The sequence below is a fragment of the Scyliorhinus torazame genome, chromosome 19 (assembly GCF_047496885.1).
Source record: "Scyliorhinus torazame isolate Kashiwa2021f chromosome 19, sScyTor2.1, whole genome shotgun sequence".
NCBI lineage: Eukaryota > Metazoa > Chordata > Chondrichthyes > Carcharhiniformes > Scyliorhinidae > Scyliorhinus > Scyliorhinus torazame.
In genome coordinates this window covers 116,267,674-116,292,557 of record NC_092725.1, presented here as the reverse complement: position 1 = coordinate 116,292,557, position 24,884 = coordinate 116,267,674, and the positions used below count along the sequence as shown (strand labels likewise).

Sequence of the window (24,884 nt, the reverse complement as noted above, 5' to 3'; positions counted from 1 at the left end):
AGACAAGCCTGCAGAGTTTGACTTGGCCTTAACGATTAAAGAAAATTACATTGATTCGATGGAGGCAACCATGATTATACAAGAATACCACAATCTAAATTTTTTAAATTTTCAGATCACAATAGCTGCTTTGTTGGCAACACTGATCTATAAACTTTATCCAAATTCTTTGTTGTTAAATTTCAAAATTGGGAATACCTGAGCAATGAGATCCACAGCATTGCTTTCACAAGAACTAGGGTTCCATAACTCCCAAGTATTCCAGGCTGCAGCAAGTTAAGACAGTCTTTCAAACCAGTAAAAGAATGCTTGGAATTCACTGTACCTGGTGAAATATTTTGTTTATTCTATGAGCTTGCCCAGCTGAAGTACCTCTTGAAAGTCAAATCTGAAACTTTGTTTGTACATAAATATATATTGATGTTTGGTTTGCTTGTCTTCAGCTATCATTACAGCAGTAACACTAGCAATCATGGAGGTTTGTTTTTTTAATTTACTGAACGTTATATTCATGCACAGGCTAAATTTTTATTAACTTTATCATTTAAGTTATGTCAAATCCATTGCTTTATCTCTGCCCAAAGAATTAAAGTATGTTCACAAACAGAGCCTCTTACTTATTCCTTCCCACTGACAAGGCTAAATATTTTTCAATACATAAAAGCCTACATTCTTCTCTAGCTCCTGGGTTACATCCAAGTTTTGACATATTGGAGGGCTCGCATTCCAGTGAACCAGCGATAGAATTCAACTGGTTTAAGCTTGAATGCATCTATAACATCGAATGGCATGCATGACTTTCACTGCACCAGTACTTAACCATTCAAGCACTGTAATCGGTACAGACATCAGTGGGATTAAAAAAAAAAAATCAACTAAAGTAACTTCCAAGTGGTAAAAGCATCCACGATTGTGAACTTTAAGCAAGATAATACAAAAATGAACGAACAAAACACAACTTTGGCACTGACAAAGCACATACTTGCCATTCATGGTGGACAATTGTAATAGGTTACACAAAATCAGATACAGAAGGAAACAATGAAGTCACAAAGGGCTAATAAAGGAATAAAAACACACCAAATTTCTCACAAGCTGCAGGGTTGCTTTGTTTTTTAGCTGGAAAGTCATGCAGCCCTAACTGGCTGGCGAGTGGAATTTTCCAGCCATGGCTCGGACTGAGCTAATTTATACATTTTTCATACTTCCATTAAACAGGGTAGACAACCCTTCCAGCAAAAGGTACTTCAACTTGAAGTGCGACTAGTTTTTTAATGCGCTTCTTCCCAAAATGCAGAACTAATTTAGTGCACATGTATTTCAAACACAAAAATATTCAACTGACCCAATAGAAAGCAAATATTTATTAATAAGTCAGACTTTTTCCCAGAAAACATTAACTGGTTACTATACTGCGCGAAATACTGAAAACACCTAACCACAATGTTGGACCAACAAGATCTTGTTTGACGAAGAAATACAAATTGCCAGCATACAAAATTGAGGGGCAGAAGATTACTAGCTGGTCCATCAAGCCTGTCCCCAAAGGTGGCAGTGGTCAGCATTGCTGCCTCTCAGCGCTAGGAACTCGGGTTGGTGGCTGTCAGTGTGGAGTTTGCACATTTTCCCTATATCCACATGGGTTTCCTCTGGGCGCTCGGGTTTCCTTCCACGATCCAAAGATATACAGGTTAAGTGGATTGACCATTCTAAATTGCCCCTTAGTGTCCAAAGGTTAGGTGGGACTATGGGGATAGAGTGGGGAATGAGCCTAGGTAGAGTTGGTGGGTTGGTGTCAACTAGATGGGCTGAATGACACTGTAGGCATTCTATGATTCTAACTGTAATGGCCAGACCACCATGGCTAAACAATTCTTCTTTCCTTGATAAACTCTCCCCACACAAAATGCAACCTCCTGAGAGGATTAAAGAAGCAAGCAGAATGAGAGAGAAAAAAATACTTTGGAAACACAAAACTAAACAGGTTTGAATTTGCTTTTATCATGATTTCAATATTTAGCATATACATACACAATCCCATAACCTCACTGGTTGACTTGACAAAGAAATGCTGTATATATTTTTCCCTACATAAAAAAGGGTTTTATTCAATGAACTCAAGAGTTCAAATCATCATCACTGAGCTTATAGCATTCATCATTTTATCAGTCAGCTCATGGATTAACAGTAAAGTTTTAACAGGATTCCAAATACATTCTACGGCTATATTCAATCAATGATCATAGTCATGCTGCAGTTAAATGGGCCAGAATTTCCTGAGAAAGTAACAGTGAGTGAACAATGCACACCACTGCCAACGTGCAAATCGTCTAGCAGCTTCTGGTGATGAAGAGATACCCTGTGGATCACTATAAAGTACCCTGTGCATTGTGAATCACTACAAGATACCCTGTACACTGTGAATCATTATAAGATACCCTATGCATTGAGGATCACTATAAGATACCCTGTGCATTGCAAATCATTATAAGATACCCTGTGCATTGAGGATCACTATAAGATTAAGATACCCTGTGCATTGTGAATCATTATAAGATACCCTGTGCATTGAAGATCACTATAAGATACCCTGTGCATGTCAAATCATTATAAGATACCCTGTGCATTGCATATCATTATAAGATACCCTGTGCCCTGTGAATCACTAAGTGGCTGCGTGATTTGCACCACTCCAACATTAATTTTGCAAAAACAGTAGCTTGATTTTAAACTCCCCATTAGTTACATAAAGCTGCTACATTTGCACATTAATTGTCCATTAACCTCGCTTTAGTAGCCTTTTAATGACATAATAATTGTTAATGATTACCAATCAACCTCACTAATCCAGAAAGTAAACGATTAAGCATGTGTAATCTCATTCCTTCAGGTAGTGAATTGATGCATGTCAAAATGGTAACTTTACTTTTCCTTTGTCTTTTTTTTTCTTTCTCCTCAGTCCAATTCATCCCCTCTAACGCAGCCTCCTTCTCTTGTCCTTCCTCCATTTATTTCTCAATTCTTTTAATCTCATCTTTAGAAGAAACACCATTGGTCCTGCCTTTCACCAAGGTGCCAGCTGCTCTGGCACCCTCGCTCCACCGTCACCAGCTCTTACAGGGCCAAACAATTTTGAGCTGAAGAGCACAAAAACAAGTGAAACAGGGCACACCATGTGAGCGGAGACTCCCTGGAGAAGGTGCTTCCAGCCTGCTTTGCTGCAGTGCGAGTCTTGCCACAAATGACACAAGTTTAGCATTAGCACAAAACTGAAACAATTTTGAGAGAGTCAGAGCAGCTGTATGGGCAACTGACGGAGAAATTAAACCACTGATACTTTTTTAAACTGATCAAGTTACTGTGTCATATATTAAGCCCGTTTTAATTAAGCCTGATCAGCACAAACTAAAAGGTATAGGGTACTTGCAAAGACAGAACTGAAACTGCAGTTCATAGTCTGGAGGATAGAGCGCTGCTGGAGGAGTTTAGACTCATGGCCAAGGCACGCAATTGATCCACTAATTAAAAGATGACAAGTAATACTATCTACAGGAAAGGGAAGAGAATAACACGATGCACTCCTTCCTTAATATAACCAGAGATTGTACCAGCTTGGTTACGTTACTGGACTAGCAATTCAGAGGCCTGGACAAATGATCTGGAGACATAAATTCAGGTCCTGGACAGGCAGCTGGGGATTTAAATTCAGTTCATTTAATAAATTTGGAATAAAAGGCTGGCATCAGTAATGGTGATCAGGAAACCACCAGATTGTAGTAAAATGCATCGGGCTCACTGATGCCCTTTCAGTAAGAAACTTGGCCCTCCTTACCTGGTCTGAACTATGAATGATTCTGGACCCACAGCAACATGGTCAACTCTTTACTGCCTTTTGAACTGTCCCAGCAAGGCACTCAAAAACCACAAAGAAAAAGCATCAATAAGAATAAAGCCTTGCATCAAAATTCTAGAACTCCCTATCTAACAGCACTGTGGATGTCGCTACACTACACGGAATACTCACCACCTCCTTCTCAAGGCAATTGGGGATGGGCAATAAATGCAGACCTCATCAGCAACGCCCACAACCCATGGACAAGCTTGTTGTCTGAAGAATTACCCACCTTAATGGAGAATTAAAAATAATTCAGCTCCTCCAGTCCCAAAACACATTCAACCCCTTAAGGACACTACCTTCTCTCTACATCATCCTATCCAAAGCATTTTTAGCCCTTTTACTGGAATAAAATACTCACCAGAGATTTGACCGACTTTTTTTTAAAACTGCACCAAAACCAGACCGAAGTAACCTCCCTGTGAGCCAGGCACAGCAGACAAATTTAAGTTAAAAAACGAAGAGAGGAAATAAGAGGGAAAACATAAACAGTAAAAAAAAACTAAACTGGGTTCAATCCGACTGACCAAACAATTGCTGCAATATATCACATTGGTGACTTGCCAAAATATTTTTTGTGCCTTTGCTATAAATAAATGATGCGTGAAAGAAAAAGTTGGACTGGGTTCAGCAGGCCAAAGCAAGCCATGCTTTGGATAATCAATCTATTTCGGTGACATGACAGTAGGCGGCACAAACTAAAATTCACTGTCCTAGCACAGCCACTCAGCAAAACAACTGCAGTGAAAAGCCAAGCATTTTAAACATTTGAAAGCCAAGCAGTATGTTGCAGAGTGCAGTCAGAGAAGTCTTTTAAAATTAGGGAAACTCCATCCATTTTCAATTACCTGCGGCAAGCCTGTCGCATCAAAAATAGCACTTCAAGGCCAGTGCAAGTACGGCACCTTTTAATAACGCAGGTTATATCCTTAAATGGGACTTACTGCTGTGCATTACGGTCACAGAAAGCTGTACTTTGAGTTCATGTTCTGTTATTGGAGCCCCCTCCAATTATTTTACAGCTACTTATTTTTTCCCAAAAATATACTTTAATGAGCTGGAGTTATTTTGATTTGTAATATTTCAGTTCGACTGCAAATTACAAAATCAAGCCCATTTTAACCATAATGAGATAAACAGACCAACCATGGAACTAATCAAGCTCTTCCACTGTAATTAACTTGATGTATTTACCATAGCTTGTTTTTTCTAGTTTGAGGTTTTAGCTTCTAATGTCATCTGCGCAAAGTTTTGTGGATGCAAGTAACTCAGGATCAATGTTAAATATAAGGGTTAATTAGGCATTTTTTTAAAAGTTGTACCGCATTCGTGCCTCCCAACTCTAAATGGGCTCCAAAACATTATCAGTTATATTTTTAATAAAACCAAAGTTTAGTGAAGAATTTCTGGACTACTCAGTTCTCCAGTGGAATTGCTCATGAAGTCTGCACATAAGGCTGCTTATTTAACCTGTCACAAATCATACTCGGCAATTCCAGGTAATTGTAGCTACTTATAGATGAGACAAATCAGCGGACTTGTAAAACATCAGGTTTCAGGCTCTCTCCATTTTTTAGGATTCGATTGCAATTGTAACAAACTTTGTGGCAAGTCAGCTCTAAATGTTGTTCATGGTTAAATTGGAGCCTACCCTATTTTATTTATTTATTAAAATAAATTTAGAGTATCCAATTCATTTGTTTTCCAATTAAGGGGTAATTTAGCGTGGCCAATCCACCTAGCTTGCACATCTTTTGGGTTGTGGGGGAGAACCCCACGCAAACACGGGGAGAATGTGCAAACTCCACACGGACAGTGACCCGGGGCCGGGATCGAACCTGGGACCTCGGCGCCGTGAGGCAGCAGTGCTAACTCACTGCGCCACCGTGCTGCCCTTACTGCCCTATTTTATAACAATGTTTTCATAAAGTAGTTTATCCAGAAAATGGATTATCAGGCCACTGATTTAGGATCATGGAATAAGTCAAATTCTACCCTGGAACCCAGGGTAGATGGTCGGAGTGTTGCCCATGTCTCAGGGAGTCGCAATATCCATGGGTGGAAGGTGTTAGGGGCTTTCAATCTAACTTTTGAAATCTGGGCACCATATAAGAAATGTGTCCCGATGTCAGAGGAGCCGGTCTTACCAGCACCTTTAGTTCCCCACTCCAAAAATAACTCTAAGTGTGGGAAACTTTAGTGAGAATCCCCCTCCCCCCCAGCGATCTGGACCGTGTCCATACACCCAGTGGGAATCGCCCCGCGATTCCTGCCCAAAATGAGAGTCTTTTTTTGGGAGAATTCCATCCATGGTCTTCCTCAGCTCGTTTTACTATTGATGTCACCCTCAAGCAGTGCTCTTCATATATTGTCACGCATTAGCAGATGGCCAAAATAACTTAATATTCAGATTTTGATACTGCACACTTCAGAATTCTATTCTCCCTGGGACATTCTCATTGTTTAGTCTTTTTCCAAGATATTGTGAACATTCCTCTGTATTCCCAAATTTCAATGTCTTCAAGCCTTTTGATCATTTGCTTGCCTCCCGCCCAGCCTTCATAGCCTCAGTGAAATGTTATGTGAAGCATTATCTAATGAGGGTATACAAATGTTGTCCTGGCCAACATTTATACCTCAACGATGGGGAGGGGAGGGGTGGGGGGGCACTGTAGTACAGTGGTTAGCACAGTTGCTCCCCAGCTCCAGGTTCCATTCCCGGCTTGGGTCACCGTGGTCTGTGCGGAGTTTGCACTTTCTCCCCGTGTCTGCGTGGGTTTCCGCCGGGTGCTCCGGTTTCCTCCCACAGTTCAAAGATGGGCAGGTTAGGTGGATTGTCCATGCTAAATTGCCCTTAGTGTCCAAAAAGGTTGGGTGGGGTTACTGGGTTACGGGAATAGGGTGGAGGTGTGGGCTTAGGTAGGGTGCTCTTTCCAAGGGCCGGTGCAGACACGATGGGCCAAATGGCCTCCTTCTGCACTGTAAATTATATAACCAAAATCACAAGCAAAATATCAGGTGATTTATTGAATTATAGGATGCTACATGCAAAATGTCTACCATATTTCCTATGTTACAACATTGACAACTGTAGGCACTGCAATAGAACTTCATTGGCTGTGAGTGGCTTTAGATGTCTTTAAAGCATTCATCACATAAATCCAAAATCACTTTCTTTCTACCTGGATGTACTTTGCCGTACATGGTTACCGTTTTATCTCCTACCTTCTTTTCAGGTCCACAACACACATTCAAATGCAGCAAATTGGGGTTCGATACATCCACAAAGTATTTGGGATCCAGACGCCTGACAACATTGGATAGAGCAGCTGCCAGGTCTTTCAGCACTGATTTGCAAGAGATTTCTCCAGCAATGCCGAGTTGTGTTTTTTTGATTGGTTATGCTTTTGTTCGATAAATAAATAATTAGCACAGTTCCATTAATAAAGACTCCACGCAGCTAACCAGAATCCGAATGAGTGGGTTCTTTCCGGAGGTGGACGACAAATGTGAACGGTGTCAGGGAGGCCCAGCCAACCACACCCACACGTTCTGGACCTGCCCCAGACTTGTCAGGTACTGGATGACGTTTTTGAGACGTTGTCCAGGGTTGTGGAAGTGAGGGTACAGCCATGCCCCAAAGTGGCGGTCTTCGGGGTTGCAGATCAGCCAGAACTCTTTACAGAGAGGGGGCCGATGCCCTAACCTTTGTCCCCCTCATCACCCGCCAGAGAATCCTGCTCGGCTGGCGATCGGCAGCATCACCCAAAGCTGCAGAATGGCTGTCCAATGAGGCAGAATTTCTCAGGCAGGATAACATATGATTTGGGGGTGACACATGGTGCAGTGGTTAGCACTGCTGCCTCACAGCGCTGAGGACCTGGGTTTGAATCCCGGCCCTGGGTCACTGTCCGTGTGGAGTTTGCACATTCTCCTAGTGTCTGTGTGGGTCTCACCCTCACAAACCCAAAGATGTGCAGGGTAGGTGGATTAGCCTTGCTAAATTGCCCCTTAATTGGAAAACAAAATTGGGTACTCTAAATTTATTTTAAAAAAAGAAATAAAATTTGCCACCCAGGGATCAGGAGAGGTGTGGCAGCCTTACACTAACTTGTTCCAAGATCTGGTCGTAGCCAGCAACCTGGAGAGTAGGTGTGTGTGTGTGTGTGTGTAAGGGGGGGGGGGGAAAGAGGGGGGGGGGGGGCTGGCCACACTGGGGATTCGAACAGATGTAAGCCTACTAAAGGGGGGGGCACGGCTGCAGCAGGAAGGAAGACAATTTCCTGTAAATATATGTGCTGATTTCGATTTGTCTTTTTTATTTTCCTTTTTTGTGCGATTTTCTAACATGTAACTTATGAATTGTGAAATAGAAGATGTGAAAACCCAATAAAAACATTTTTTTTTTTAAAATAAAGAATTCCGCTCCCTATGTCTCGATCTCTATCTGGAACAGTAAATAAACATAAGACTGTTTTTAATAACATTTACTTTTGCTTTCCATTGGCAAAAATTCTCAGGACACTTTAGCATTTTGGAGTGAGCGCGCGAGTGGGGGGTGGGCAGGGCTGGCAAACTGCAAACTCTATGAACAGCCAGTCTTTCTGGCAATCATAACTTACATAATTCACAGGAAAGTTACATTTTCTGAGATAAGTGCCCCAAAATATTTCTCCTGATGAAAAGCTACTTACATTATTGCGTTACTATATCAGTTTTCTTTTACCTCTTTAATTCCCAGATGACACTCGCCCTGCGCGAACGATTGATGCCTGGCTCATCCTCTGGGCCAGTATAAACAGATAGTTTGTTTCAAATATAAACAATAGATTACCCACCATGGGGGTATAACTCAGCTTTGTCGGGCACAAAATTCTAGTGAATCTGCCACTTGTTCACACCCTGGCTGTTTCCCTTTTCATTGGAGTCATATACAAAACATAGGACACAAGAACATAGGAGCAGGAGAAGCTCATTCTGTCCTTTGAGTCTGCTCCAGCATTCAATAAGGTCATGTCTGATCTGGATATGGTCTCAACTCCACTTTGTCACAACCCCCCCCCCACTAATACCCCCCTCGCCCCCAACACCCCCCCGCGCCCTCAACTCAATCCCCCCCCACCCACCCCAATTAACCCTCAACTTCCTTGTCTGTTAAAAATCTGTTGAATGCTGCCTTGAATAAATTCAATGACCCAGCCTTCATTGCTTTCTGGGGAAGAGAATTGGACATGCTAATGACTCTTTGAGAGAAAACATTCCTCCTCATAACCGTCTACTTTTTATTTTTAAAATTTTAAAGTGCCAATTCTTTTTTTCCCAATTAAGGGGTATTTTAGCATGGCCAATCCACCTCCCTTGCACATCTTTGGGTTGTGGGGGTGAGATCCATGTAAACACGGGGAGAATGTGCCAACTCCACATGGACAGTGACCCAGGGCCGGGATCAAACCCGGTCCTCAGCACTGTGAGGTGGCAGTGCTAACCACTGAGCCACCGCACCGCCCCTCATAACCGTCTTTAATGGTAGACCTCTCATTCTTGAACTTTGTCCCCTGGTTCTCGCCTCTCCCACAAGTGCAAACATCCTCGCGGTCGGTATCAGCCCTACCAAATTCCCACATTTAGATCAAAAACATCTTTGGCTAAAGAAAAGGGTCTGTCAGACCTGCAGCCTTAAGTGGACAGTCACAACCCACTTGCGTTGTTGAGTACGTTGCTGTGAAGCACTTTGGGATGTTTCCATATGTTAAGGGCATTATTATATATGCATTGCTGGAATTGTTGATATTATTGAATCTATTTACTTATCAAACGGTGCGACTTTAATGGACCACAGTCCCTCCTTAGCAACAAAATAATACATTGTGTTACCAGGTATGAATCTCCTGCCCAGAGAATATTTTCGACAGATATGATTGCTCAGTTTGTAGACATAGTGAAACCAGTGCCATTTCTCATTGGGGGAGTTTTAAAACATTTATTGTATATGACGATATGCCTTTTTTCATGTTTTTTGGCAGTGTGATGCTGAAGTGTAATGGCACAGCTCCCAGGCAGATAGAGGACACACTGTCTTAGGATAGGAATATGGTGCCATGTAAAACAGAACGTAATATTTATCTGCAAAAATAAGAGGTAAGCCTTTCCAAGATGATAAAATCTAATTGCTGGTAGGTAAACACTGGGTTCTTACACTGGTCAATTAAGAGACTGCTGTTAAGTAAACACTGGGTGAATTCATACAGATGCCAATTAAGAGATTGCAGGCAGACCGACTGTTGTATTTTGTATTCCTGGAGAATTCCTTTGAAGAGAGAAAGTCAAGTGTTCCACTTTAAGTGTAACAGAGAGTAATGTGCTAGATGTAGTACTTGTTTTATACATGGAATGATAGTCAAGCAAAAGTCAGTGCTTTGAGAATAAAGGGGAGAAGAAAATGACATGTTTTGTTTCAATGAGCAAAATCATGAGTATTTTAACACAGAACTACCACATAGTTTTGACAAAAGGCATCTGACATTTTTATCAATACATTCTTGCTTGCAGATGCATCGAACAAATTTTGTGAACATTTTAAATACATCACAAATTAATCTCCTTTTAGTGTAAATACTGCCATCACCCAATACATTAGCAGTCACATCCCACCATAAATCCCCATTATTCCATAACCGAGTTTCGAGATTGGCAACCTGCGCAGACGCCTCGGACATCCTCACTCTGAATTACACCATCTTTCACAGCAAAGGAGGTGGTCATTTATCCAATCAAGTAGTTCCATTCTCCTGCTATTTCCCTAGAGCAAGTTTTATAAGCTACACACGTGAAATCTCAGTTGATGCATATTCCTCCACTGTCTTTCTCAAGAAGGCTGTTACTGGGGAATTGGAACAGTATACAATTTTGAACCACGTGTCAGTACTCCTCAGCCAGTTGGAGCACGGGCTAGATTTAGGGCAGAATTTTCCCAACACAACCCATCACGTTGCATTCTACCTTCTGAAGAATATTTTTCATTGCACCGGTAATACATTTCCATTCTCACAACAGCCATTCACATGAAACAATCAATTTGTCAAAACGTGGTGAAATGTGGGAAGTTGTCTTACAGCTAACAAGGCAGGTGGTGAAATCAGGTCCCAGAGGTTAAACCTCGACATTGTAATTGGGTACCATCCAGTCCTTTAATAGACTGAAGAAATGCTATGCAAGAGCCCTTCCTGGTGATTTCCTTAGTTCCTATTTCTTTTGTCTTTATCGTTTTTGGTCCATGGATCGTTAATGGAGACATTAACTCCAAGTGTCAAAATAGTACACGGTATTATAAAGTTTTGTATTTTGGGCCGAAGAGCCCAGACTTTACGACAGTCAAGAGATTGGAGGGATTTGTTTTGATTGGTGGCTGGTGGTCAATGGATTGGCCAAGGACAGCAGACGCTTTGCAGCTCACCTATATCCTGCTGGGAACAGAGCAGGATATTGGACTTTGGAAAGGCAAACCCAACCACCTTCTCAACCTACATGCATTCTCCTTCAGGTGACACTCGATGGTGATCAGTAACAGGAAATCCCCACCATAGACGAAGGGAACTGAGGCAAAATGCAGCACTTTGACTATGACCTCAGATGAGATCAGTTGAAGGAGGTTATCAGCTTTTGTTGAGAGACAATATAAACTAAAAGGGGTGCAGGAGCAGAGGGACCTGGGGTGCGCACAAATCATTGAAGGAAGCAGGGGGGGTTGAGAAAGTGGTTAATAACGCACAGGTGATGTTGGGATTTACAAAGTTATGATACACCTGAATAAAACACAGGCTCAGCCTCGTATTGGAGTATTATGTCCAATTCTGGGCACCATGTTTTAGGATGGATGTGAATGCACGAGAAAGGGTGCAGAAAAGACTTGAGAATGGTTCCAGAGTTGAGGAACTTCAGTTATGTGGATACACTGAGATATGTTAGAGTTGTTCAAAATCAAGGGGTGTCTGGACAGAGTAGATAAGGAGAAACTGTTCCAGTTGTCAGGAGGATCGCGAACCAGAGGGCACAGATTTAAGGTGACTGGCAAAAGAAGAGGACGAAAAAATGTTTCACAAGCGAGCAGTTAGAATCTGGAATGCATTGCCTGAGTATCGGACAGATTCAATCGAGGGCTTCAAAAGATAATTGGATAATTATTGGAAGAGAAACATTTGCAGAGCTAAGGGGAAAAGATGGAGGCGTGGAACAAGGCGAGTTGCTGTTGCAGAGAGCTGACATAGATGTGACAGGCCGAATGGCCTCCTGTGCGCTAACCATTCCATGACTCAGAGGGAAAATAAAGTTAGCGAAGGCAAAAAGAAAATTGGCTTTTGAATGGCTCTTATCACACCACGAAACTCAGTAGAACTTTCCTCCTCTTCTTTAATAGTGCTACCGAACCTCGCATTTTCACCTGCAAGGGCAGACAATTTCCTCCTAAATGCAGCACTGCAGATGGTGCAGTACTCCCATAGCCCATTAGCACTCTCTTAATACTGCACAGGAGTGGAATATGTGCTCAGATCATTAGACTGGGGCTTGAACCCACAACCTTCTGTCTCAGAGGTGAGAGTGCTACCACAATGAGTTGGAAAGCCAGTGTGTGGGCAGAATGAAAGATTACTTATAAATCAACACAAATGTCATGGAATAGAAGTTGATTAGTTTTTAAAATGTGTACATATCATTTATCAACTGTCTTATATTTAGGAATTGCAGAGCATGCAGTTTTTAATCTTTTAGTGCGAGCAGCACAAAGACGGTTTAGATAATCACTGACAACTATTACAAGAAAATGGAGAAAAAAAGATTGAACCCCAAGACGAATTACAAATTACACTATAAATAGATAGATGTGTGTCCCAGATAACCACAAGCTGCTTTCCACTTTGAGGGGAGAGCTGACTGGTAGTGATTTAACCTGGGGATCACCACACCTCAGCAAAAGGCAAGGTTGAGAAGACAGGGCCTTATAAACCCAAACATCCACTCAGTTTATTATCGGAATTCCTTAATTAGATTACAGTTTTTGTATTCATTCCTCAGCATCCACTAGCCTACAGATAACATAGACCTCGTTATGAAATACGTTATGTCATATGGCGATGCAAAGCCCTAACCTTAATTGAGGCCACTAGCTTTCGGAGCGCTGCTCCTTCCTCAGGTGAATGAAGAGGTCTGTTCCAGAAACACATATATAGACAAATTCAAAGATGCCAAACAATGCTAGGAATGCGAGCATTAGCAGGTGATTAAATCTTTACAGATCCAGAGATGGGGTAACCCCAGGTTAAAGAGGTGTGAATTGTCTCAAGCCAGGACAGTTGGTAGGATTTCGCAGGCCAGATGGTGGGGGATGAATGTAATGTGACATGAATCCCAGGTCCCGGTTGAGGCCGCACTCATGTGTGCGGAACTTGGCTATAAGTTTCTGCTCGGCGATTCTGCGTTGTCGCGGGTCCTGAAGGCCGCCTTGGAGAACGCTTACCCGGAGATCAGAGGCTATGAATGAATGCCCTTGACTGCTGAAGTGTTCCCCGACTGGAAGAACTAAGTGTTCCCCTTAGTTCTACAAAGATGCAAGAAAGCAGACAAGATCCCGAAAGGGCTACAGATCACAAACCCACTCAAGTCGACCTACAACACAGACTTCGCTGAGAGACTCTGCCGTCGCACCTCTCTCACACTCCTCAACCACCTGGTCCGCCAGCTCTACAGCAGACGACGCAACCTGGAAACCAAGATAGAGGCCATATTCTCAACTTGCGCTCAGGATGCAGCAGACCAGCTGCGGAACACCGCCAAACAGATGAGACAACAATACTATGCCACCTATATGCATACCAAGAACAGAAAGCTTGAGAAACTTGGCATCACCACCGGCAGCAACCAAGCCACCCCCGGTGTCACAGTAGAAAACAATACAGGGAAATCTATTGTCAACTTGTCAGACTACACCCTTCAACCAGACGAAATCGAAGTCCTCAGCAGAGGGCTTAATTTCTGCACCACCACCAAAATGGACCCCATCAGTCTCGCGGCAGACACGGAGGAATTCATCAGGCGAATGAGGCTCCGGGAATTCTTCCACAGACCCCAAGAGGCCAACAGCGAACCCAAGCAGACTACCAATGAACCGGAACAGCAGACCGAGAGATCTGCGGTGCGGCAACTGAAGAGGAAAGAGTCGAATTGGACCCCTCCGGAAGGCCGCTGCCTTAGACTCGACATGTATGTTCAAGCCGTCAGGAGTCGCGTCAATGCCAGATTCATCAGTCGCATTCACAAGACAACCCCGAACGTCACCTAAGCACAACGCAATGCCATCCGCGCTCTCAAGACCAACCACAGCATCGTCATCAAACCAGCAGACAAAGGGGGGCCACTGTCGTACTGAACAGAACGGACTACTGCAAAGAAGCATACCGACAACTGAACAACCAAGAACACTACAGACAGTTACCCGCAGATCCGACCAAGGAACACATCCGCCAACTTAACAGACTGATCAAGACCTTGGATCCAGATCTTCAGAGCACCCTACGTGCTCTCATCCCATGTACTCCCCGCATTGATGATCTCTACTGCCTCCCAAAAATACATAAGGCCAACACACCAGGCCGCCCTATCGTTTCAGGCAATGGGACCCTGTGTGAGAGCCTCTCTGGCAACATCGAGGGCATCTTGAAACCCATCGTACAAGGTACACCCAGCTTCTGTCGCGACACGACGGACATCCTACAGATACTCAGCACCCATGGACCAGTTGAACCAGGAACATTCCTCGTCACAATGGACGTCTCGGCACTCTACACCAGCATCCCCCATGACGGCGGCATTGCTGCAACAGCCTCAGTACTCAACACCGACAACTGCCAATCTCCAGATGCAATTCTGCAACTCATCCGCTTCATTCTGGATCACAACGTCTTCACCTTCGACAACAAGTTCTTCATTCAGACGCACGGAACAGCCATGGGGACCAAATTCGCACCCCAATACGCCAACATCTTCATGCACAAGTTTGAACAGGACCTACTCACCACACAGGACCTTCAACCGATGTTATACACCAGATACATCGATGACATTTTTTTCCTTTGGACCCACGGCGAAGAATCACTGAAACGACTACACAATAACATTAATAAGTTCATTCCAACCATCAGACTCACCATGGACTACTCTCCAAAATCAGTTGCATTCTTGGACACACTCGTCTCCATCAAGGACGGTCACCTCAGCACTTCGCTTTACCGCAAACCCACGGATAACCTCATGATGCTCCACTTCTCCAGCTTCCACCCTAAACACATTAAAGAAGCCATCCCCTATGGGCAAGCGCTCCTTATACACAGGATCTGCTCAGACGAGGAGGAGCTTAACAGACGTTGAAAGATGCCCTCGTACGAATGGGATATGGCACTCGACTCATCGATCGACAGTTCCAACGCGCCACAGCGAAAAACCGGACCGACCTCCTCAGAAGACAAACATGGGACACAACCGACAGAATACCCTTCGTCGTCCAGTACTTCCCCGGAGCGGAGAAACTACGTCATCTTCTTCACAGCCTTCAACACGTCATTGATGACGATGAACATCTTGCCAAGGTCATCCCCACACCCCCACTACTTGCCTTCAAACAACCGCGCAACCTCAAACAAACCATTGTTTGCAGCAAACTACCCAGTCTTCAGAACAGTGACCACGACACCACACAACCCTGCCATGGCAATCTCTGCAAGACGTGCCAGATCATCGACATGGATACCACTATTACACGTGAGAACACCATCCACCAGGTACGCGGTACATACTCGTGCGACTCGGCCAACGTTGTCTACCTCATACTCTGCAGGAAAGGATGTCCCGAAGCGTGGTACATTGGCGAGACCATGCAGACGCTGCGACAACGAATGAACGGACATCGCGCAACAATCACCAGGCAGGAATGTTCCCTTCCAGTCGGGGAACACTTCAGCAGTCAAGGTCATTCAGCCTCTGATCTCTAGGTAAGCCTTCTCCAAGGCGGCCTTCAGGACCCGCGACAACGCAGAATCGCCGAGCAGAAACTTATAGCCAAGTTCCGCACACGAGTGCGGCCTCAACCGGGACCTGGGATTCATGTCACATTACATTCACCCCCCACCATCTGGCCTGCGAAATCCTACCAACTGTCCTGGCTTGAGACAATTCACACCTCTTTAACCTGGGGTTACCCCATCTCTGGATCTGTAAAGATTTAATCACCTGCTAATGCTCGCATTCCTAGCATTGTTTGGCATCTTTGAATTTGTCTATATATGTGTTTCTGGAACAGACCTCTTCATTCACCTGAGGAAGGAGCAGCGCTCCGAAAGCTAGTGACATCGAAACAAACCTGTTGGACTTTAACCTGGTGTTGTAAGACTTCGTACTGTGCTCACCCCAGTCCAACGCCGGCATCTCCACATCTTAATTGAGGCAGCATTTCAAGACTACACAGAAAAGGGGGAAAAAAAATCAAACACCCAGTCACCGGGAATGCTCACGCACACCTTTTGTTAGTGACTGGGATTTATGCAGATCTCCATAATGTATTACCATTTAAGGAATTGAGTTAGGTTGAATGGTTTTTGTCACCCTTAACTATATTTGTCATCCCCACCTATCTATCTCTTGAGCCTCCTTTAAGACTTGTCTTTCTGACCAAGCTTTTGTTCTGCAGTCCTAATATCTTCCTTGGCTTGGTGTCAATTATTTTTGGATAATACGCCTGTGAGTTATTTTAGCATGTTAAAGGTGCCAAGTAAATGCAAGTTGTTGCTGCAGTTGGCTGGCACAGAAAGTCCAATGGGAAAACACAGTCAACTCCCATTGTTCACAGGGGCTCTGTTCCTGCAACGGGGGAAATCACAAAAAAATTATCTTGCGCATGCACAGATATGTCGCCTGTACTTTCCAGGTGGGAACTGTGAGGGTTTAACTTTCCTTCTGGTAATTCTTAACATGTCCAGTAAAGTGAGTGCATTGGTGCAATCCTTGCGTGTAGTTGAAGTTAAGCAACTTATTGTAATGTCTCCTGCACTGGTATATTCCCATACCAGCCTCCCCGAACGGGCGCCGGAATGTGGCGACTCGGGGCTTTTCACAGTAACTTCATTTGAAGCCTACTTGTGACAATAAGCGATTTTCATTTCATTTCATATATGCTAAATCGTGGATGAGTCAACTTTTGGGTGTGCAAACCACAATTGGATACACAAAACAGATTTGCATGGATAAACAAATTTGCGATCGAGGGGTTTACAAATGACGGGAGTTGACTGCACCCACTTCAGGCCACATTTCTTTTTAAAATTTAGAGTACCCAATTCTTCATTCACAATTAAGGGGCAATTTAGTGTGGCCAATTCACCTCCCTGCACATCTTTTTGGTTGTGGGGGTAAGCCAGACCTCATTTTAAAAAATCACTGGTCTGCCAAAGATGCTACAACAACTTGCATTTATGCAGCATCTTTAATTTAACAAAATGTCGCAAGGTGCCTCACAGAAACATTGTGAAATAAAGTATGATACATAGCTACATAAGGAGATATTAATAAAATGGAGTTTGCAGCACGGTCCAAAAATAATGTCTTCCCAATATTTAACTGGAGGAAATTTATGCTCATCAGACAGCGGAGGAGTTATTCTTCCCGATTCGCGTCTTCAGGCATAATCTCTGGACTTCCCTCCCTAAACCTCTGTCTCACCATCTCGCCCTCTCCCCTTTAAGATGCTCCATAAGATCTACAAAAAACAGCTATATTTTCACTTGTTCTAATGTCTCCTTTTTGGTTCAGACAGTTTACTACATTAAGGATGCTATTTAAATGCAACTTGTTGTAGAGGCAAAAGTGAACACATGCGGCCTAACTGCACCAACTCAGCTCCCTCCCTCATACGCAGGTTCAAACATTAGAAGGAAGGGTCACTTGGCTGCTCTGGGAGGATACTTCCAGCACCCTCGGGACAGTAAACCCAGCAGAAGTCAACGTTTTCTCAAAAGAAAGGAACTGGAGGAAAGAAATTAAATGCTGCCCAAGAGCAGGCAATGGTGAGCTGCAGTTTTGACCATCTCCATTTTCCTGACATTTAGCATTTGATGCGGCCAAGTTATATCATTTCACGGAAGTTGCTGACAAATCATTTTGTGACAGCATGAGGAATATATTGCTGTACAGCATTGCAAATACTCTGAAGTGCAAAGAACCACGAGTTATGTCATGCAGTTATAGGCCAGCTACATTCAGCCAACCTGTGCAAGGTGGCAATATGTAGCAGAATGCAATTGGACAGCGAAACCTTGATATAGTGAAAATACTCACTATCTTGTGTTTCCATTCTGAAAAACAAACATCCATTATCAGTTGATGTGCACAGCTTGCAGTAAATTTCTGCGCTTAGCAGTAACATTGACAGGTGCCATCATGCGCAAGTGGGCAATCACTTCCTGACTATTCTTTTTACAAGCATTCTGCCAAGAAACTATTACTACAAATATAAGGTATTCAGCACACAATTGAAATATCAGCCGATCGCAGGTCAGAGATATCCACACTCTAAGAAAACCAATCCCAAGCAACAAAATAACCACATTTTTAAAATCTGTTAACACAACTGAACTATATGTAGCAAAGTGTAGTACGCAATTGAGAATTTATTTTACCCTGTTTTTAAATATTATGATTTTTAAAATGCATACATTAAAAAGTTTCACGGTTTCAAATTATGACTAATTTCTTGAGAAAATGTCTACCTGGGAGGTAAAAGTTCAAAACACAACTATACAATCTCTAATCTTCAAAAATGACAGAATAAAAGACAGTGGAATCTGAGGAACATAAATACATGCATGCTCAATTTAACTCAGGTCTTTAAAGATCTTGAAGAAAACATTTGTTTTTTAAAAGAAAGTCTGTACTGGACAATTCAAGGTGTCGCATATTAAATTCAAGTCACCCTCTAAGCCAAGGCAAAAACCCATGTAAACTGCTGCAGTGATGAAGCTTGTATCTAGTAACATGCAACTGATTATGTTAAATACAACTCCAGAGATGAAGCCAGTGTTTATTATGGTCACGCTCTCAAGATACACCGTTAATTATTGACAGAGCTACTGTGGCGCAACTTTGTACAATTTGAGTAAGAAAGTTATACTAACAAAGTAACGTTTCCAAACATGTCACACAAAAGCTCTGGTTTGTCTCTTTAACAGTGTGCCAACAGGAGATCTTAGACTAACTCTCATTGTTCTGCATTTTTCCCCAAAACATGATGATTGGTGAAAATCAGACGCCCTTCCATAAAGAACAATCGACAGCTAGCCGATGTGTCTTCAAAGAAAGACATAATTTCCCACACAAAATGACCCATTTAAATAAAATGCATTCTCTGGAATCCAAGTCAGGCTCAGAGCAAAGACACAGGCCTGGATCTGAAATTGCCAATTCTGATACAAACTTTTGATTTGTTTTCCTCTGCCTGCTACACCTTGCTAGATTCTTTTTTTTCATCCTCAAAATGGTGGTTTCAGAGTTACATCCATCAGTTTTATAAACAAAAAGCCCACGTGACCAGCCTCATCCATTCACTCCGTCAACACTTAGCCATGGGCTCCAATATAAACATGGAAGTACTATTTCACAAATGCTAACCTTGTATTGCACAAGAAAAAGAATTTAGCATGATCGCAGCGAGGGAAGAACTCACCACCTCTCGCTCGCCGCGTTTCCCTAGCCGCATTTCTCTCCCGCTCTCTCTGTATTTCTTCCCCTCTCTCTCGATGTCTCTCTGCATTTCTCGCTCCCTGTATTTCCCTCTCGCTCTCTGTATGTCCCCTTCGGTCTCTGTTTTTCCCTCTCGCTCTCTGTTTTTCCCCCCGGCTCTGTGTATTTCCCTCTCCCTCTCTGTGTATTTCCCTCTCGCTCTCTGTGTATTTCTGTGTATTTCCCTCTCGCTCTCTGTGTATTTCTGTGTATTTCCCTCTCGCTCTCTGTGTATTTCTGTGTATTTCCCTCTCGCTCTCTGTGTATTTCCCTCTCGCTCTCTGTGTATTTCTGTGTATTTCCCTCTCGCTCTCTGTGTATTTCTGTGTATTTCCCTCTCGCTCTCTGTGTATTTCCCTCTCGCTCTCTGTGTATTTCCCTCTCGCTCTCTGTGTATTTCCCTCTCGCTCTCTGTGTATGTCCCTCTCGCTGTGTATGTCCCTCTCGCTCTGTGTGTCCCTCTCGCTCTGTGTGTCCCTCTCGCTCTCTGTGTCCCTCTCGCTCTGTGTATTTCCCTCTCGCTGTGTGTGTCCCTCTCGCTCTGTGTATTTCCCTCTCGCTGTGTGTGTCCCTCTCGCTGTGTGTATGTCCCTCTCGCTCTCTGTGTGTCCCTCTCGCTCTGTGTATTTCCCTCTCGCTCTCTGTATATCCCTCTCTGCATTTCGCTCTCTGCATTTCTCTCTCTCTGTTTATCTCTCTCTTATTTTTTTTCTCTCAACTCCGAAGCCGAACCGGATTCCGGTCTTTGTTATTTACAGGCGCACTATTCCGCTGCCTCCGCCCGGTACTCACATTGTTGCTGCTCCGGCTCCGGCCAGTCCCTGACAGCTCGGGCTCAGGATCCGAACCCGCAACGCCGCTTCCCAGAAGAGCGCAGGCCCGAGTGGGCGGGACCGCCGGGGAGAGCTTCCGGGTCAGAGAGCGGGAGGCCAGGAAAGGGGGAAGGTGAACCCCTTGTGAAGTGAGGGGGGAGAACCGCAGTCCAGTGTGGGCAGGATGGCTGGAGATGGGACACCTGCACTCTTGCCATCCCAGAGAGATGTTTTCGTTTTTGGAATTCGATTTAGTTTCAAAGCATTCAGTGAACCCTGAAAAATTGTAAAACCCATTCACTTCCTCAGATCCAATTATAAATGAGGAATATTTAATCAAAAGTGTGGTATGGGAACAGCCCAGAGCAGTTATCGTGCAGATGGGTGGAGCTTAAGGAGGTTCTCTGGTTTCAATTTATTTGAGTGTTTGCTCAGAGTTAGTTGCAGTTTGGACCACGTGTGGTTTGCTGCTCACTGAGAGAAGATAGCCAAAGTAAATGAGTTAGATGGACCTCCACTGTCAGCAAAGTAAATACCTTGCACCCTGGATTTCAATCAGCCAACTGAGAGGATGTAAATCTCCCTTTTAGCTTTAAGAGCCCCACAAAAAATAATTTCTGCAAGCTCTTGTCAAGTTCTGAGTAAAGATGACCTCGAGCCCCAAACCCACCAATCATCTGGCATTAATCAGCAATCTCACTGAGGAAGATTCGTAAAGACTGTTTGTGCAGATGTTACTCTTCGGAGTTCATTGTACAGAATTTGGGGTAAAGGGAACTTTCCTTTGACTCTGGCAGTGCTATATTCAACTGAGAGAACATTTGGTGTCAGAAATGATCGCTCGTTGTTTTTATTTCAGTGGTTTGATGGCACACAATGCTGGGAAAATAGAAGAGATCACCAAGCTTCATTTTTAATATTAGGAGCGTGTTTTGTACATTTTCCATCATTCTATTTACTATCATTTTTATATCCTGTTCTGCCTCTCATTCTTAGCCTGCATGTCATCAAAGATACCCCACGAATTTCTGACTTTTGTCATTCTTGCAAGTACAAACATATCAAGAAAAAAAAACACACTGAACATGCATCAATGTTTAAAAAGCAAAGCTTTGAAGATGTCACAGGTACAAATCACTCAGCGAGAATATCGGAAAATTGTACTTTTCCAACTGAATTCTCAGTCAGCTTTCACCTGACCCACGAAGATCAACGTTCAAAAGGGAACAACCCCCTCTGGCATCCCAATAATATCCAAAATATAAATACTGGAGAACCAAAGGGAAGTGTCTACTATTAGATGGCCTCCCAGTGGTTAACCTTAGAACTGCAATTTTAAACAAAAGTGGAGGCTTGAAGGGATTTGGTGGTGGGTTAGGAAGATTGAAGATAAAAATATATTTTTCATGATAAAGTAGGATTTTGTGTAACTAATTATGTTGCATGATTTTAATGTAACCATTTGAATATGATTGGCAAAATTAAATGCTATGCTGCAAATTAAACCTCTTCAACATGTTAAATTAACTAAATTTGTTTCAAAATCATCCATGTTTGAAACAGTAATGTTTGCTTTAATGTGAAGATTCAATTATACTAAAATCAAACCGATAACAATAGTACATAACTTGATTTAAATCTGATAGTCGACCCTTCTTTACACTCTGCAATTTCAAAGCTACTTCCAGAGTATCTCTCGTCTTCAGGGTCAGCAACTTAAAAGAAAGCTTCATTATTGAAAAATTAACATTTTAATATCTTTTTTGCACATAATTGCCACACTAATCAGTTTGTATTTACATTTGTAGCATATTTATCAACATGGTTCAATCATACAATCCATATTGCTCTATCTGGGCTGTCTTTCAAACTCAGCGATCAATAGTAAAAAGGTCAATTTGTGATCAGTGTTAGAATTTGAAAATCAGGGGATTAGTAATAGATTTCACATAAACATCTCATCTAGTTTTAGTGAAAGTATATTTAGATGGCTTCTAACTAAATTCAAAGAGCAGGGGAGTTACTTCCAGTGTCCTGGCCAATATTTATCCCTCAATGAACATCCCAACCACATATTATTTGATGGTTTATCACTTTGGCTGCCCAGATTTTCTACATTACAACAGTGACCACACTTCAAAAGTTCTGCATTGGCTATTATGTGCTTTGGGATGTCCTGAAGGCCTGAAAGGAGCTAGATAAATACAAGTTTTTCCTTTTCTTTTTGGCAACTGAAGAATTTAAATAAATCTGGAATAAACAAAAAAACTAGCGAATGGTGGCTGTAAAACTGCCAGTTTGTCATGAAAACCCATCTGGCTCAATTAGAATATCATTAGGATACCAATGACCTTTATGGAAGGAAATCTACCATTCCTACTCAGTCTGGCCTACATATTGATTCTTATTATCTCTCAAATGGCCCAAGCACACCACTCAGTTGTACAGGGATGGGCATAAGAGCTGCCCTTTCCAGCAATGTTCACATCTCACGAATGAATGGAAAAAAAAGTCTCAAATCTTAGTATCTGTAAAAGGGTTATTACGAGAAGGAAATATTGCATTCTGAGGAATAGTGTGGGTAGAGGCCATGTAGATGAAGATTATACTGACGATTGTGACTATTTAAATAACTGTCAGCAATTCTGGACAAAAGTGAAATATGCAAAATATCTAAATTTGATAGGTTTATGCTTAGAAATTGTGCTTTTTATGGTAAAGCTTACTGTGTTTTTTTTAGTTGAAGAGCTCGAGGTGAAAACCAGGGACAAGCTGGTCAATTCATCTTCTACCTTTCTGGTGACTAATCACTGATATCAATCTTTATCAGTTCGGGTACAACAGACCCACACCTGATACAGGGAAAAACCCAGTGACTGAAAGCTTTGGGAACTAAAGATTCAAAAAGCTACTTATTCCTCTCAAGTATTGTTACACATTCATCATGTCCTAAATTACTCTCATACTGCCTCCCAAATAGTTACTTTGAATTACATTTGAATTAATACTGTTTTCACCATCCCCCCTTTCACTGAATAACCACTTGCTCAAAATTAGTTTTGAATTCAGCCCATTTAAGTGCCGGCCATGGCCTCTGCTATTACTATTCTGATGGGGAGATGCCGGCATTGGACTGGGGTGAGCACAGTAAGAAGTCTTACAACACCAGGTTAAAGTCCAACAGGTTTGTTTCAAACACTAGCTTTCGGAGCACTGCTCCTTCCTCAGTGCTCCGAAAGCTAGTGTTTGAAACAAACCTGTTGGTCTTTAACCTGGTGTTGCAAGACTTCTTACATTACTATTCTGGACAAGGTGAAATAATTTCTCATGACCCTGCATTAGACTCTCCAAAATTCGAAAAAAAAAAGAGCAGTAATCCAATCATCGCTCACCTCTTTTCCAGCAAGAGCATGTCAAATTTACATAATTACTCCTCATAACCTCCCATATTATGGTGGTTTCTCTACCTGCAATGCAATTTTTGCATTTTGGCAATCAGAATTATACACAGTATTCTAAGTGTACTCATGCCAATGATTTATAAAGTGGTGGGATTACCACACTCTTCCAGTTCAACATTGACTGTTTAATGCATCTCAACATCCAATGTCACTTTAGTGCCATGGCAGTTTTTTTCATGTTGCTTTCAGATTCCACTTGAGTGTAAGCCACCCTCCTTTGGTCTATTCATCCAGAATGATTTGAATCCAACTGCAAGAAATTTATTTTCTGTCACAAACCAAATTGGCATTGTGTGGACTGTCAACAGCATTAATTCGGATTCAAAATCAAATTAAAATTTCCTCCAACAATCAGATGCTTATCAGGCAAGCTTTACAGCTTGTCAAGTGCTCCCATTTGGAGAATCTGAACAAAGTCTTTGAAACTGTGCTACTAGGCAGGGGAGGGGTGGGTTTGTTTTTTTAAAAAGCTGGTCAATGGAGGCACACAGAAGATGCACATTGAATACCAAAAGAACCTAGCACGTTCTTTTGACGATACCGTATTGAAAATAAAGCTGAACTGCTCTGCAACTTTACATTATCTTACTTACAAAACTATACAGCTCACTGAAAGCTGGGGCTGGTTTAGCACAGGGGCTGGTTTAGCACACTGGGCTAAATCGCTGGCTTTTAAAGCAGACCATGGCAGGCCAGCAGCACGGTTCAATTCCCGTATCAGCCTCCCCGAACAGGCGCCGGAATGTGGAGACTAGGGGCTTTTCACAGTAACTTCATTTGAAGCCTACTTGTGACAATAAGCAATTTTCATTTTCATGTCATTTCAAGATGTAAGCATACCACGGAATGTTATAATGCATAAAATGTAGTCCCAATTCTTTCCCAAGATCATTCTGCACG

At 42.6% G+C, this 24,884-nt stretch overlaps 1 protein-coding gene across 2 annotated transcripts in view; it reads right to left on the bottom strand.

The window, feature by feature from the left end:
- The window catches only part of frs2a (fibroblast growth factor receptor substrate 2a), a 113,351-nt gene extending 92,750 nt beyond the window's left edge, over positions 1-20,601 (bottom strand). The window contains exon 1 of one of the 2 annotated variants that reach the window (XM_072485085.1): positions 20,504-20,601. The gene's annotated coding sequence lies outside the window, so the exon portion shown is untranslated. Of the gene's footprint in view, positions 1-3,832; positions 3,852-20,503 lie in introns of those variants that run through there. The other variant, XM_072485088.1, reaches the window with a different exon arrangement.
- Positions 20,602-24,884: the final 4,283 nt, after the last annotated feature.